Source organism: Talpa occidentalis, unplaced genomic scaffold (genome assembly GCF_014898055.3).
Source record: "Talpa occidentalis isolate TD23 unplaced genomic scaffold, MPIMG_talOcc4v2.1 talOcc4.10, whole genome shotgun sequence".
NCBI lineage: Eukaryota > Metazoa > Chordata > Mammalia > Eulipotyphla > Talpidae > Talpa > Talpa occidentalis.
In genome coordinates, this window is record NW_023600993.1 from 100,169,420 (window position 1) to 100,182,663 (window position 13,244).

At 46.4% G+C, this 13,244-nt stretch overlaps 1 long non-coding RNA gene across 2 annotated transcripts; it reads left to right on the top strand.

Annotated features, from left to right (window-relative positions):
• Positions 1-1,696: 1,696 nt before the first annotated feature.
• On the top strand, positions 1,697-6,859 carry LOC119254564 (uncharacterized). 2 transcript variants are annotated; one of them, XR_008552926.1, is made up of 3 exons: positions 1,697-1,791; positions 2,244-2,445; positions 6,522-6,859. It is a non-coding gene; the product is annotated as an uncharacterized LOC119254564 (long non-coding RNA). The 2 variants fall into 2 exon arrangements; XR_005127305.2 differs by lacking the exon at positions 6,522-6,859 and adding an exon at positions 3,701-3,952.
• The last annotated feature ends 6,385 nt before the right edge of the window (positions 6,860-13,244 follow it).

Here is a 13,244-nt window from a genome sequence, read left to right on the forward strand (position 1 = left end):
CCTAAAGCTGTCTCACTTGGGAACATGACTTCCCAATTAATACTCAGCTGCAGCGATGGTGGACGAAGAGAACCCCCTAATACAAGCCAAGGAGCAGAGAAGAGCCCTGGCAGGCAGCAGGGAGGCACATGAAGCACTCCAGCCCTGCTTTATGTGTTTTTATATGTTTTGACATTATGAGTTCACAGAACACAGCTTGGTTTTACAAAATAGTCCAGTCCAGAGAGCACACCACATAAAAGTGTCCAAACAAGTCCTTATGGCAGGAGGCCAGTATGGTTGGCTCTTCAGCTGCTTCGCTTGCCATTCGTGCCACAGAACTTTCTAGAATGTAATTCTCAGAGCAGATTTGAGATGGAGAATTGATTTAATTGTGGGGCTCACATGTGCTTCTAGACTGTCTTCTTACATGCGCTGATTATTTTTCTAATTTGACCAAGTTTAAAAACGTAATAATTATACCCAAATCTGCACAACCACTTTTTTCCTGGAGAATCGATGTAATTAAATGTGCTATTTAGTCACAAGTTGTTCTGAAGCCGTGCGGCACTTGCTGATTTGTAGGGGTGCTGAGTGCCTTGGTTGGGGTGTAGGGGCCCAGGAGGGTGGCTAGGATGCTGCCTTATCTATTTCCAGCTGCGCCCGGGGGAGGTAGATGCCCTTTGTCTTCAACACATGCGCTTTGAAACTTCACCTTGCTGGGCCTCACTTCTTATCTGTAAAATGGGGCTAATGGTAGTGGTAGTTCCTACCTCCTAGGATTATTTTGATTCAGCAATGAATTGCTATGCATTAAACAGTTAAAACACCGCCTAGCTCTTAGTTACTACTTATCATGCTTCAAGTGACATTTACATTTTGTCACTATAATCACTAAGTACAGGGCTGCTCCAAGTTTAACATGAGCGTGAAGCAGAGATTCTTATTTAATCTCTGGGACGGGGGGCCTGACACGCTGTGTCTGCAGCGAGCACAGGCGGTGACCACGCTGCTGTTCAGAGCACACTGAACTGAGGTACAAGGACTTGAGAACTTGCACTAAACTGTAGATTCCCAGTCCCAGCACAGCCCCACGGAGTCAGGATTAGTCTCCAGCCCGAAGACCCCATAGTTTGCCTTGCTGAGTCTTAGACTCGCTTGGGTCTCCTCTGTCCTCCGTCCCTCCATTTCTGCCTTCCTATTCCTGTTTTCTGGAAGAGGCTGTCTAGCCTGTGCTGATACACCCTCATGTTTCCAACCAGCTATTCAATCAGTAGTTGTAAAATGAAAATGGGATTGGCTCGGCATATGGTCGTTTCCAAAATTATGTTCACCAGCACACTCTCGTTTAATCTTCACAACAGCTTCACAAGGCTGGTATATTGTTACCCCATTTTACTGCTGCGCAAACTGAGGCGCTGAGAAGGTAAGCTGCTCAGCCAGCACCTGGCAGCTGGGGGGTGGGGGGATGGGGGGGTTTGAGCCCAGGTCAGCAGCCCGGCCCATCCTGTCAGGTGGAGGAGGAGCAGGGGAGGTTGGGGGTGGAGGGACTTGGACAGAGGTGAGTCCCCCACTTGCAGCACTCACAGATCCCTGGAGGGGTTGGCCTGTCACCCCACAACACTGAGCACATAATGAGAACCAGAGTGTGTAAGATGCCACCAGGGGCATTGTGAGTGCATAGATAACTAAGCTGAATCTTACCCTAACTCTTAGCTTTAAAATAACTCTTAGGGACACAAAAGCCATGCAAGTGTTTATACGCAGGCTCCCGGTGAAGGCTAATATCAGGCAGGCTCCCTGGTGGCACGGGTGAGCTTCTCGGCTGTTCTGGGCCAGTGGGAAGAGGGACAGGGCTCCTGGCCCACGAGCCAGTGCTGTACTTCCTACCAGCTTGACAGCCACCAGTTTAGCCAGGCCAACTTGATGTCACCTAGAGAGGTGCCCATGATCCCTTCTAGGGGTGGCTGGGTCCTCCCAGCTTTCAACTGGACAATCTTGCTCCACCTCTGGCGCCTGAGCAGCCAGGCAGTGCCTTGGTGGGACCCATCAACCCCTCCATTAGACACCCCAGGGCAGGTGACTCCAAAATCTACACTGGCTGGAACCCCACTGGGGGCATTTTGTGCATGGAGGGTCCCCATAGCAAGACAAGGATGCCTTAGGCAGATGGAAGCTGTCTGGTGTTCGAAAAAGCTAGTCTCCCTGGTAGTAAAAGACAAGCATATTAAAACAAGATGCTGTTTTATTATTTTTTCCCCTAGCCTGAAAGATGGCCCAAATTTAAAGAGAATCATATGTCATGTGGTCTGGGGTCAGGCACCGCCCTCTGCTCCGTGGACCCCAGGGGAGACGTCACTTTGTAGGCACTACCCTGAGAAAGAGTGAGAAATGTGTGCAAAGATACACAGCAAGGCCGTGTGTTGGAGGGTTTATATTTGGAGAAAATCTAAGGTCCAACATGAGGTGAGTCGTTACAGACATTTTGGTAGACGCATGTGCCAGAATTCCAGGCAAAATTGATGCCCAGATTAACGTGTTGCTATGGAAGATGTTCCAGATACACTGCTGGTTAGAAAAGAAGGTTACAAAATAACACACATAGTATGATCGCATTTTTATAAAAACAACCACCTGCCTACACACAGATTTTATATTTATATGACTGTACATATGTGAACATATGTACATATGTGTACCTTTATACATGTTATATATAAGTGTATGTATAGTATATTTATTAAAAATAATAATGATATCTGCATGTGATGGGAACAGGGATGTGCTTTCTAATTTTAGACAGAAGTGAATACTTGAGTGACTCAAATGAAATGTCTTAAGAGGTTGTAAGGTTTTTGTGGGGCATGGGGTGGGGGGCGGCCAGGGTCCCAGAGTCACCTTCAGCCTGGGTTTGACTCCTACTTAGACTCGTGTTATCTGTGAGCTCCAGGCAGGGATGCAAATCTCACTGACTGTCACATAGTAAGCGCTCAATAAATCTCAATTATCTGTAAATAGACTATCAGTATACACGACTACATTATCTATTTATCTTCTACCAAAACACACCCACACATGCAATTAGTTATGTATCTAAAATACTAGAACTGTTTTCTAAAACTTCAGTGTGGAATCCATAGGCAAGTCCCAGGGAGACCAATGACAACTCCAAATTAAGAATTTTCCAGTTCTCCATGGGTAACAGAAGGAGCCCCCTCTCTGGTGATATTCTAGCATGTGCTGGGTGAACCCAGGTGGTGGGACAGGTGAGAGATAACACTGGGGAGTGACCAGACCCCTGGAGACTGCTCTGGGGTGACCAGACTGCTGGAGCCCCTCGTGGGCCCCTGTTTGCAGGGAATGAGGCAGAGGGGATGGAAATTAGCCACAAGTCAGGCCGCTGGGGCTGCTTCCAGCCAGACCCTCACCAGCTCCCTGAGATTCAGGGGTGCAATGTTGTGCTCCCCACTCAGGCTTCACATCAGCAAATGCTCTAGGAGCCCCAGGTGGCTAGGTGATGTGAAAGTCTCTTAGCCCAATAAGTTTAAATTCCCAAGAGCTGGGTGGTCATTGCTCCCAGCTCCATGAGCCCCCAGGAATGAAGTGCAATGCATACATTGTGCAAAAAGGAAAAATGATACAAAAAATATATAAAATTTAAAAAAAAATCTCCACCTGCTGGGTGTCAAAAGGACCTATTTCCTTTCTTGTGTTCATATAGGGGTGAGTTCTGGACTTCTCTCTCCCACCTGGCCAGGACTCAGCGCCTTGGGTTCAGCTGAATCTGCCTGCCTGTAACATGTGTTTCAATGTATCACCATCCCTGAAAATCTAATTTTATTTCTCAAAATCTTTGCTGGAAATATCGAGCTGGAGCAGAGAATTAAATTTGCTCAAGTTCAAATGTGGTTTGCTATCATTCATGCAAGATGGGTTTCCTGCTCTTGAATTTGTATGACTCCTTATTGATCATCTTGGTGGAATTTCCTGAAGAAAATAAGAATTTCTTTGAATCAAAACATAATAAAGACAGCCCCCTGTTGCTAGAAAATTGAGGCCAGGAAAACTGAACTCAATCAAATTCCAGAGCAAAAATGAGACCCCCGACTTCTGCTTTTGGCCTTGAGCTGGCTGCTGGAAGGAGAAGTTACCCGCTGTGGAGTCTTTCTTTTCTTCATTGTCTTTCAAACAAGGACCTGCCCAACTTGGCATCGGTGTTACCAGATGCTCCTACATGGCCCCAAGCCCCTGGAAAGCTGGGCTGTCCACCTCTCAGTCACAGAGAGGTTTAGAATGCACCTAAGGTCACTCAGCAGCTAAGTGGAGAAGCAGGGATTTAAACACAAGTAACTAATACCTGAGCCTTTGGCTGCTCCACCGTGTATACCTGGGAATAGTGGGGAGAGCCGGGACCCTGTAAAGGTGGCCTTGTTCTCAAGAAAGCTATTTATAAAAACAAACCTCCGGGCCAGAGTTGATCCAAGCACTGTAGCTAGTTGACCCTCACAAGATGGATGGGAATCAGACAGGTGAGTAGGAATGTGGGTATTAGGAGGATGTTGCTAATAATTATTATGAGGGATTACCAGCCAACTAAAGAGCCCTTAAACACGCTCCGGGGAACGGTGAGAGCCCACCTAAGCCCTCATTATGCTACACATACAGTTTAGATCAAATTGCATTTCCTGGGTATTGTGTTTTCCTTCCGAAAACCTCAAAGCAGCATTTATACCAGAGGAAATTTAATTAAAGCCACAAAGAGATCTATGCTTATGCAACTAGCTGCGTGGCTGAGCCCACAGCTAATTGAAGTAATTGGAGAATCGTTAGGAAGTGGATTTTATTCTCCTCGGATCTGATCCGCAGCCCTGTTCTTGTCATTGAAATCAAGTCCTGTGCTTTTGTGGCTTCAGAGGCCGTCTGGCAGTAGCCGAGAGAAGATTTCATTCCATTTGCCACTGGGGATAACTTTCTGGATATGCTGAGATCAGCTATTCTATCACCAATTGTCTCTAAGCAAAGGTCTTAGCAAAAATCATTTGGTCTGCAACAGGCCGAACACTTTGCTGTATCATTGGCATCCCAAATATGACTAAAAATTCTTTTTTGGTCTTTATTATCTACTTCAGAACAATATTCTATTCCCTAGAAGTTTTTGGATTTGGACAGATCAGAGTTTAAGTTGAAATTTAGCTTATATTCTTTGGGTGACTTGATAAAAATCAGCTTTCACCTCTCAAAGCCTAGGAACACTGGCGCCCCAGGCCTCGCTTTCCACCCCTGGGCCCCACATACCTTGCTGAGAACATTACAATCACTGTTTAACTCAGTCAACCCGATGCCTGGACAAGGCGGGAAATACTAACATCTCCTTTTCAAATGTGGGGACCTGAAGGCCCAGAAAGGTGAAGGAACTTGTTAAGGTCACAAAGCCAGTGGCTGTCAAGGTCAGAGTAGGAGGCCCTGTGAGGAGGGAAGCACTTTGAGTTGACGGCCGTCCACGTGGGGAGTCTTTGGCTTATCAACCAGTCTCTCTCTCTTGCTCTCTTTAACATGGTTTGGTGAGATTGGATCTTATGGACTGTGTATGACATCAACGATCTGTGCCTCAGTTTCTCACATCTAATATGGGAATAAAATGGGAATGGGTACAGTACCGGCCCCACAAGGTTGCTGTGCAGTTAATCTGGTTGAGACACCTAGAACTAGGGACAGCATGTAGCTCTTACCATGTGAGGACAGCCTCCCCCCACCACCTCGGGACCTGGAGGACACTGGTGCCAGCACCCCCACAGCTAGCAAAACGCACGGATGCTCAAGCTCCTTATGTGTAGCGTTTGCACGTAACCTGCTTATACCCTGCGGCACGCTAAGTCAGCTCTAGACACTTCTAATACCCGCTACTGTGTAACTGTTGTGTGAACAGTTGCCATCCCATATTGCTTTAGGACTGACAAGACAGTAATTATACATTTTTATGCAGATGCAACCACGCTAACCGCACGGTGTGAACTTGGGGTTCATTACTGGTTGGTCTAGGAGGCAGACCCACCCGGAGGGCATCTGTATTACCCGCATGTATTGGGGCCTGGTAGGAATCTAAGATGGTAACCCTTCCCCTGCCCTCCCCCACATCATCCCCCCCTCCCTGGTGGCTTGGCCAGGACTGGGAGGGCTCCTGGGACGGGGCACACACTGAGGAGGGTTAGGGGCCACGCAGCAGCCACAGGCATTTCCTGCCATCTGCTTGTGGCCACGCTGCCATCCCAGGGGGGTGAGATCTGGTTTTTCGGGAGCTGCCAGACCATTGGATTTTTATGTTAAATCTCTGAATTTTTACATGTTTTAAACATTTCTTAAAAATACCCAAGCATATCGCGTGTTCCAAAGGAAACACGTCTGACCCTCGGGCTGCCGTTCATTTCCCTCCTCTCGTGTGGGCCTCCATCCCTGATGGAGGGGGACGTTTCCGGATTCTGAAATGTGGGTTCTTCCTGCCTTCTCGGAGAACCTCCTTAACTCATTCTTATTTGTTTCTGCAGGGAGCGCAAGACGGAAATTAAAGAAGAAAAATGTTCCACTGGCTTGGTGGCTACGCGTACAAAAAGATTTCCCCGATAAATATTGCTCCCAATCGCTCACTTGTGAAGGCTGCATGATGTGAAATTAAACTCGGGTCGGGGGCTGTGGCTGGTTCTGTCACTGTGGTTTGGGGGAAATGAAAGTCATTCATCTCAGGCCAGTGTGACGGGCCGGCCCCGGCCCCTGCCACCTCCCCACGTGTGCACGCAGACCTGAGGTTTTGCAGCTCATTGGACGGATCCCATCTGTGGCCTTCATTTCAGGAGCTCGGGGCATTTTTGAAGAAGGGAGGACCGCCCCATTGGTGGTGAGTCTTGGGGTAACCTTTTATGAAGGTTCAAGGGCCCATAGAAAATTATTGTTGGATGCCTGTGAAAACACGCACCTGAATTCTACAAAATTCTTCCCAATCTCCAGTGTGAAAGTTCTCACTCCCCCTTCTCCCCTCTCTGATCTGCACACTTGTCCCTGTTCAGTCTGTGGGGTGAGTGGGGGTGCTCCATTCCCCCCCCAGGAGTGTTTATGGCTGAAAGGTGAATGGGTCCCCATGGGATAGCAGACTTCATCTGGCCCCCACTCACTTATAACCCCCTTCCTGCGAGGGGATAAGGACTAGGGGGCCACCCTTTGCTCTGGGGTCTTCCTTATTACCCTGGTTATCACTTTGATTCTTACCATTACCCCAATGAGGATGCTGTAAGCACGCGGTTTCTCAAATTTCACTTCTTCCAACACAAATTTCGTGTTTTTGTTGTATTTCTGTATAATTCAGGCTAATAACTTAATCGTTTTGTTGATATGAACTCACTTAAGTTTACTTAAAAGGAAGCTGACCTCATTACTGTGAGATCATGTTCTTTAAATAAGCACTGGCAGTAAATACAAATACACAAGGACTGTGCTATCATACACTCTCTGGGTACTGTTGCATAAGAAGGTTCTTAACCTGAGATCTGCTCCTGTTTTGTTGAAAATGACAGGTGACAGAGGAGCACTAAGAACACCCTAGGGTGCCTGAGCTTCTCCTTGACTTAATCAGGTGGATGGAAAGAGGATAAACAGAGTCACTTACTCTGATTTAGTAGTATTGAAAGTGGTGGTAAGGAGGCAGAATCATCTGGGGTCCCATATTTTGGGGGCACACTATCCCAGCAGGTACAGTATCTTTAGTTCTCACTCTTCAGAGGCAGGAGATGCTCTGTGAGGATTCTAGGCCGAGTCTTCCTGGGGGGAAGGGATTCCAGGTCCTGGAAAAGTAGCAGTGCTGGAGCTATCGTCTCTTCGGGTAGGTTTTCTCAATGGACACTGACATGTGGGTTGAATTAGAGTCTCCAGCATGCGACCCAGAAGCTAGTTTATTTTCTAGTCTTTCCAGGGGCTTGTAAGACTAACAAAGTCTCTGAACCTCCACATTGGCTTCCCATCAGTCCCAAAGGGGCAGACTTTTAGATGAGAGAGGGAATGCTCTTCCCTACCCTCACAGGCACCCTCCCCAGTACAGAAAGCAGCTCTGTTCACAGGTAGTTCATTCAATAAACACATTTAAGTGTGCTGAGTTCAGACACCACGTGGTGGTACCTACCGTCGTGGGGGATGCAGAGGGCGGGGGAGGTGACAGAGCTCAAACCTCACTCTTGAGATGATTATATTTTTAAGGGTCCATGCTCACCCCCATGAAACTTTCACAGGCCATTGAGATGTTCTGCCCCAGCAACGTGGTCTAGCTGGCTTTAGACCAATCTTCCTGTTGAGGACAGAAAACCTCGGCAAAAGAAATGCATTGGTGAAGGGTTCAGAAGCTGCTAAGGCAGCCCGGATTTAAGGAACCAAGATTCCAGAAAGAAGAGAAGCTTCTGGGGTGGAGCTCTGATATTTCCAATTCTTTTTCCTTCGAGGCAGTCCCTGGATTTCGAGCAGAGGTGGAGACCGATGGGCCAAGCAGGACTCTGGGCTGCATTGTAGAGCTAGGATGATACACCTTGGCATTTAGGGCCTGGCAGGGAAGACCGACGTGGTAAGCACCCTGCAGTGGAGCTGGAACCCTGGGCGTTGCTCCCTGGGAAGAAAGGTGAACTAGAAGCATCATTGCTCATGAAGATAAAGCTCAGCTGTGAATCATCTCAGTCTCTGATTGGATTAGGTGGATCTTTTCCTAACCTGTCTGCCAGAAGCAAAAGCAAATATTTAGAGATTGGAGCAATTCTCTGGCCCTCTTCCCTCTTCTTTCATCCTATTGCCCTGGTTTTCTTCCCACCACTGCTGCCACTGTGAACTCTGTGCCCGTGTCACTCAACAGCACCTGCCTTGGTCTTTGCCCCCAACTCTGTGCTAGGGGTTCCCTGTGCTGGGCCAGTGGGACCCGGCCTTTCATCCATACTTGTGCAACCTGGAAGTCAAAGGGAGGTAAGCAGCAGCTCGTAACCAGTGGGGGCGCAAATGATTCCTTCTTCCGTCCTTTAGAAGGAAAATATTGAGATCATTTATACATTTTGCAGGACGGGCTTGACTGGGTCAATCAAATTACCCATAGTAATGACCGATTCAAGGATGTACTGGGACTGGCTTTTTCTCTTTTCTTTTATAGTCTAATCAGAATCTCACAGCTGTGCACTTGTTTTATTACCCCAAATGAGCTATCTGCACACAATTCAAGGTCTCAGGCTCTACTTCCTGGGGGAATCCAGACTAGGACAAAAATCAACTACAAAGCTAGGATACAATAAAAAGAATCAGGAATACATAGAAGAAGATTGGAACAAAAACCAAGGGACTCTTCAGCCAGCAGAGATGGAACTACAGAAATTCAGATATTAGTGTTATCTGACAAGGACTTAAAATAATAAGTCACTAAAATGATGAGAAAATTTGGCAAAGAACAAAAAGCTACAAAAAAAGAATCAAAATTTCTAGAACTGAGCTATAAATGAAAACAAAGCTGGTATAGTTTTGCCTATGTCAGACTAAGTACACCTTATGTAAAAATATTACTAGAGATAAAGAGAGACATTCTATAATTATTTTTAAAAGTACTTTCCATAGGGAAGATTTGTAATAGTAACAGAGCCTTTAAGTCAACAAAACTAAATGGAGAAACAGAAAAATCCGTGATCATATTAAGGCATTTTAAAATACTTTTTATCAGTGATATATAGAAAAAAGATTTCAAATAGGCAAAGATTTAGAATATTTGAATAATATAATAATTGACATATTGTCACCCAAGAGCTGCAAAATACACATTATTTTCAAGAACTCATGGAACATTTAACAAAATAGACCATACAGCGGGGCATAAGGCAGATCTCAAGAAATTTCAAAAGACTGAAATCACGCTGAATATGTTCTCTGCTTACAGAAGAATTTAGATAGACATTAATCCAAAGATAACTAGAAAATTCCCATATGTTTGGAAAGCAAGCAACACATTTTAAATAACTGATGCAGCAAAGAGGAAACCAATGGGGATTGAAAATATTTTTCATTGAATGACAATAAAAAGGTTATCAATCAAAACTTGTGCAGATTTTTACTCCAGCCAAGAAGAAGTAAAAGGGGGAAGGCTTACACTTCTGCTTTAAATTACTAAAAATTAGGAAACATAAAATGCATGATTGTCTATAACAGTGATCTTTGCGAAAAGGGAAGCAACGTGCGTGCTAGGATTGGCTTGGTTTATTACCTGCAGAAAAATTTCCATGAGACAGAACAAATTGATAAATTGAAATTCAGAACTTCTGCTCTTTGAAAGATACTATTAAGAGCATGAAAAGACAAGTCACAGACTTGGAGAAAACACTGGTAAATTACTTATTTGATAAAGCGCTTATGTAAGGAACATTCTAAAGAACCCTAAAGTCAAAAGACCTAAACAAATACTTTCGCAAAGAAGATCTACAGATGTCAAATCAGCCCATGAATAGAGGTTCATCTTATTACTCATTAGGGAAATGCCAATAAAATCACAATGAAATACTACTGAACACTTGTTGGAATGTCTAAAATAAAAGAATGACAATTCCAAGTGTTGACAAAATGTAGAGCAACTGAAACTGGAGATAGCAAAGTTACTTGGAAAACAGTTTGACAGTTTCCTTGTGAAGTTAAACATGCATTTCGCAAGAAGCCTCTTTACCCCAGGTTTCTTTTGTGGGTGTGGAAGTTGATAAGCTGATTTGCAATGTTTGTGAAAATGAAATGTCCCAGGATGTTTACTAGACAGTCTTGAAGAAGAACAAAGATGGAAAGTTGATACTACTAGATATTAAGACTTATGAACAATGAACAGTAATTAAGACAGCATGGCCGCGCACAGGATAGACAAATAGAAGACTGGAAAACAAAAGAACATTCTAGAACAGACCCAGAAATTAATGTGATTAATGACAAAGGTGGCCTTTCACAGCTGCCGGGACATGACACACACTTTTCTATGCGTGTTAAGACTCAATAAAGGGGCCTCCCCGGTGGCGCAGCGGTTGAGCGCTGGGTTGGGAAGCTGCCGGCAGTCTCTGCAGCGCCGGTTCAATCCCCGGCTGCTCCCCGGCCTCGGGAGGAGGGTCCCACATGGCGCGCAGACCTCTCCTGCCGCCCGCTGCTCCCCTCAGCAGTGTACTTCAGTCCTTCTGCCTGCTCTGCTCCCCGCTCTGGCTCTGGTGAATTCTCTCTCCCTCCCGCGCTTCTGACTGTACCCAGTGCTTGTATGTATCAATCAATCAATCAATAAATAAATCTTTAAAAAAAAAATTTAAAAAAAAAAAAAAAGACTCAATAAAAAACCAGAAAAGTGTCAACTAGGAATAATAAGTGTATGGAAAAGTGATTTTGCAAATATTTTCTGGGTGCTTATTCTGTATCACAGTTTACAGCAAATAAAGAATTACAGTTTTCTCATGATGTGTGTGAGCAGAGTGCTCTGGCAGAGGGAATGAATGTTTCTGCAGGTGATGGTTTCTCAGCTGAGAAATGAAGGCTGATTAGGATCTGAGCAGATCAAGGACATCAGAGAAGGGTTCATATGCAGGGAACAACCTGTGCAAAGGCCTGAAGGGGTGAGAGAACTTTCAAGCATCTGAGGTACCCAAAGAAGTTCCATGTGAGACAAAGAGAAGGTAAGACGCCTAGGTAATGGCCAGGTCCTTCTAAACTTTATTCTGAGGGCAATGGGATTACTGGGGAATGGTAAGGGCTCAGATGGGGGATAATGTGCCCAGATTTGCTTCTTGAAGAGATGGCGGGGTGGAGGGATGGAGACCAGGGAGAAACATCAATCAGAGGTGGCCTGGGGCTCGTGGCTGAGGACAGGATGGCAAAGGAAAGATAGGGTGGAGTTTGAGAAAGATTGAAGAGGGACAACGGCTGGAGCCAGGAGCTGAGTTGGTTTGGCACCGACGGACGACGCTAAAGTAGTGTTAAGTCTGTGGCAGCAAGAGCTGATGGAGGGAGCAGTGGGTGGGGATGCCCCAGCAGAGCCAGAGGCGCAGCTCCATCCCCACTCACAGCCACCTCGGCCATCTCTCCCCTACAGTTCTGCTGCTTCTGGCTCAGCTACATCCAACCTGCTGCTTATGACCCAGCCCCGAGGAGGCAGCAGGGGGGAAGCAGAGCCTGGCGCTAAAGAAGCATCTTGACAAAATAACTACAATGTCAGCAAGAGGCTTGTGAGTTGCAAATAAAACTTAACATAATTGAAGTCCCATATCCAAGTTGGGGAGAGAATTCAAACATTCCATGCCTCATTTGGCGTCCTTGACTCTGTCTCTAACCTGGACCCTCCTTCTGGAAGCTGAGACCTGAGTGGTAAATGGTCTGGGGGTAATTCAGGACCACTGGGAAGCCAATGGGCTGCCACTTGGAGGCGTGCCAGCTCGGTTCCTGGAACTTCCTCATGACAATGTGTGGGGCGACCATCTGTTGTTTTGGCCAACTTAGCACACATCCCCATTCTGGAAATAGCATCTCTATTTCCTTGAGGGGCAGGCTCTCCTCTCCCTCTCCCACTGCATGTGGTTTAGATGGACCTGCTGCCACCCCAGCTGCAGAAGGGAAGTGGTGGCCTCTGGAGAAAGAGGGGTCTTTGCTTAAAGTCCCTGCAGGGACTGGCTTGGTCCTCTGTCCCCTTTGGGTCAGGTGCCTGCCCGTGCCCAAATCACTTGGCAGGCTTCTAGGGGGCTCTCTGATTGGATGGACTTGGATATCATGCCACCGCTCTGATGCGGGGAAGGGGGAGCATTATGTTACTCAGCTGTACCACCCAGTGGACTCCCCTTGGAAATGATGGGGGATGCCTGGCAGGTGACCTCCATCCCTGAGTCAGCTCATATCTCCAGCTGCCTTCCCCCGCTCATATATTATTGTCTTCCCAGCTGTTGTCTCCTCTTGGGGGGTAATAAAATATTAATTTCCCCATCTCACGTGTGCCGCGTGGAGAGCTGTCCATCAGGGTTTCCTGCCCCCTCCTGGCCGGGGCGGGCATGGACCCATGCTGGTCTGGGACTTAGACTCTAGGTGCAAGGATGGTGGACCCTGCCCCGGCAGGAAGAAGCCTGGCGGAGAATCTCCACCCAGTTCTGCTTTCCTGATCCCCACTTTTCCCCAAACCCAGTTCTTTATCTTTCCTTTCATCCTTTGGGCCAATCCATACATTTTTTTTGTTTTTTGTTTTTGTTTGTTTTTAAGAAAAATAA